The following is a 3,292-nucleotide window of genomic DNA, read 5'->3' as shown; positions in this document are numbered from 1 at the left end:
GTTAATCCCTATCAGGGGATTAATTCACTGATTGGGTTAAGACTCACAACCCAATCATTTCTCCTCTGAACTTCCTTTCACCTCACATTCAACTGAAACAGTTCCCAAGAGCACTTCACGGTGAATAGTGGCTTGTAATGATGCGAGCTCATGTTAGAGCAAGTGGTCCCACTGAAGTAGGATAGAAGAAATAAGAGTAGGTAGAACAAAGACAAACAAGGAAGGAAAGAGGGACTGGAACTTTAAATCTAAAAACTCCATGAACACTCTCACTTTTACTCCCTGGGCCTATTTTTTCTCCAGGCCTAAATTCTTAGGATGACCAATAAATCTTAGAGTACTGTTAAGTTCAGTTAATTAGTGGCTTACATGGCTATCTTACCGAATGTATTTTTAGGCTAATTAAAAGCACAGAGGAAGATATTGTTTAAAACTCATGCTACATGTATAGTCCAAGTGCTATTAACTAGATAATGTCAACTTGAAGATTCTGAGAACCCAACCACTGTGATCCACTTGTGCTCCATGATCAAAAGAATCAAGCTCAATAAGCTCACACCACCCTACACACCTCTCACATTCACCATTTACAAATTTTCCTTTAAAAACGGATGCCTGAGATTCCCAAAGTGCCTTTCATTCTCAAACACCAGCAGTTCCTCTCCCTGTGAGTGTGTATCTTGCTCTATTGCTTGTTTTCCTGAATAAATATCTACTGTGTCTCTTTTGGTGCACCTGAAATTTCTTCTTCTTCTTCCTCCTCTTCCGTTTCCTCTTCCTCTTCCTCCTCTTCCTCCTCCTCCTCTTCCCTTTTCTCCTCTTCCCCCTTCCTCCCCTTCCACCCTTCCCCCTTCTCTTCCTCCTCCTCCTCCTCCTCCTCCTCCTCCTCCTTCTTCTTCTTCTTTTTTTTTTGGTGGTACTGGGGATCCCTAGCCCCTTTTGTTTTATTTTGAGATAGGGTTGACCAGGCTGACCTTGAACTTGTGATCCTCCTGCCTCAGCCCCCAAGTTGATTACAGTTGTGAGCCACTGCCCCAGTATAGTGTTAGCTATTCTTGTATGTTGTGTGTCCTGTGGTCTCCTTTCAAGACATCCTAATCAAGCATATGCACTCATCTCCCAATGCTGAAAATATCAGCTGCTATTTGCATCTCACACTGGGGATGACCAGAGAACTGCTTGCCTAAGCTCCAACCCCTCTCAGGTAGAGGCCAATGTAAATGACTGGCTGACACAAAGGTCCTGTCCACTGCCTCAGTGTAGGTCAACTCTGAAGGGTCAAAGCTCCACAGCCCTTTTTAGAATCAGCCAAGTTTTTAGGGGTGACTGCATTACAGTTGAGTTTCTCCCTTCGCCCTGTTCTGCCTTCCTTACAGATGAATCCTGTAAGACCAAACAACTTCCTGCATGCAATTCTCTGTCTCAGTCTGTTTCCAGGCATTCCAATTCAAAGCATTGCATAAATCGCTCAACAATCTTTATAGGGGAAACATCTAAATCTTTAGGATAGTTTATGAGGCTCTTTGGGATTGAAGCCATTCTCCTCCTCTCCACCCTCACCTCTCATAATGCTATCTTGCATGTTTTCTTCTAAGACACCCTCAGTGGCATTCCCCACCTTGCTCAAGTTTTTTCTGTGTTCTACTTATAATGCAATTGTAGTTTATTCCTGGAGAATTCCTCCTCATTTCTGAAGAGTTAGTCTTGTCTTCCAGAAAGCCTAAATCCATGCTTAATCTAGTGCTAAGTCCCTCCTCTATGCTTGTATAGCATTTTGTTTATAGAGATGCCCCTTGACTAAGGATAGGATGGCATTCCAAGAAATTCATCATTAAAGTTGAAAATATCATAAGCCAAAAATGAATTTAATATACCTAACCTAGAACACATCCTAGCTTAACCAAATAGTATACTGTGGTGTATCAGTTGTTTATCCTTATGACTGGCAGTTTGGTGCTGCTGCCCAGCATTGAGATTTGTACTGCATATCATTAGCCCAGAAAAAAAATAAAGATCCAAACTTTAAAGTATGGTTCCTACTAAATGTTCATAAAAATTTGTAGTCCAACCATCATAAGTCTGGGAACATCTGTACTTTCACCAAATCACTTATTATATTATATTCACAAGTCTGGGAACATCTGTACTTTCACCAAATCACTTATATATTATATTAAAATTATACAGAATATTAGTAGAATGACAATTATTTAGTTATTATAAAGAGAATTACTAACTCAGCACATGGAGAATTTATTTTTTATTTAAAAAATTTTTAGTTATAGATGGACACAATACCTTTATTTTGTTTATTTAGCTTTTTTTATGTGGTGCTGGTGATTAAACCCAGTGCCTCATGCATGCTAGGCAAGTGCTCTACCACTGAGCCACAACCCTAGCACTGGAGAATTTTTTTAAATTTAGTTTTATAGGGAGGAAGAAAGAAGAAGAAATTGTAAATTTGTTTATGATCTACAAGTCTTTCTGCTTTTTAGTTAAAACTCCAAAGCACAGGAATGCTTTGGTTCTTAGTATTACCAAACACTGTTTCCAAAACAAAAGGAAACACGTCCCAATAAGCAGATCTTAGAAGTAAATCTGGTCTTTGCTCCTGGTGATTGTTGGTTGGGTGGGGAGGGTGTTGGATGATCAGGAGCAGAGAGACCCCTGCTTTCCATGACAGGAATAAGGTGAGTAAATGAGTATAGAGTCCTGATCACTGGAGGAAATGGGGAACTTGTGGTGGATGTGCCACATTCTTTCTTTTCTGCTGATGTCCTAAAAGAATCCCACCTCTGTGTCCTGTACCCCATACCCTTCTTTGGTGTAGTTCAAGGAAGAGGAATCTGAAATTATTTCCAATACCAGATCATTCATCATGACAAAATATGGACAAGTGATACTTTACTGCCTTGGTTCCAGGGGCTAGGGGCTAGGACAGGTTCCAAAGTGGCAATTCTTTTCCTTTTCCTTACTCCTTCCCCCACTCTTCTTTTTTATTTTTTAAAAAATGTTTGGTATTAATTTGGTAATTATGGTAGAAAAGGCAGAATTGGCTTTAAAAGCCTCACTCACACTTGATCCTCCTGCTCGGAGGTACTATAGAATATTAAGCAAAAATTTGGCCTTCTTTGATTCTTACTGTCAGTGGCAGACCTATCTAACAGCCACTCCTACATTGTATACATTTATAATCCGACCACTAAATAACTCTTTGTCCCCAGTGCATTGGCCCATTGGCCCAAAATGAGCCAGATCTCCACCTGTGGTCCAGGTAACTATAGCAGGACAC

Source organism: Ictidomys tridecemlineatus, chromosome 6 (genome assembly GCF_052094955.1).
Source record: "Ictidomys tridecemlineatus isolate mIctTri1 chromosome 6, mIctTri1.hap1, whole genome shotgun sequence".
NCBI classification, from domain to species: Eukaryota; Metazoa; Chordata; class Mammalia; order Rodentia; family Sciuridae; genus Ictidomys; species Ictidomys tridecemlineatus.
The sequence above is the reverse complement of the archived record's forward strand: the minus strand, read 5'-3'. Positions refer to the sequence as shown.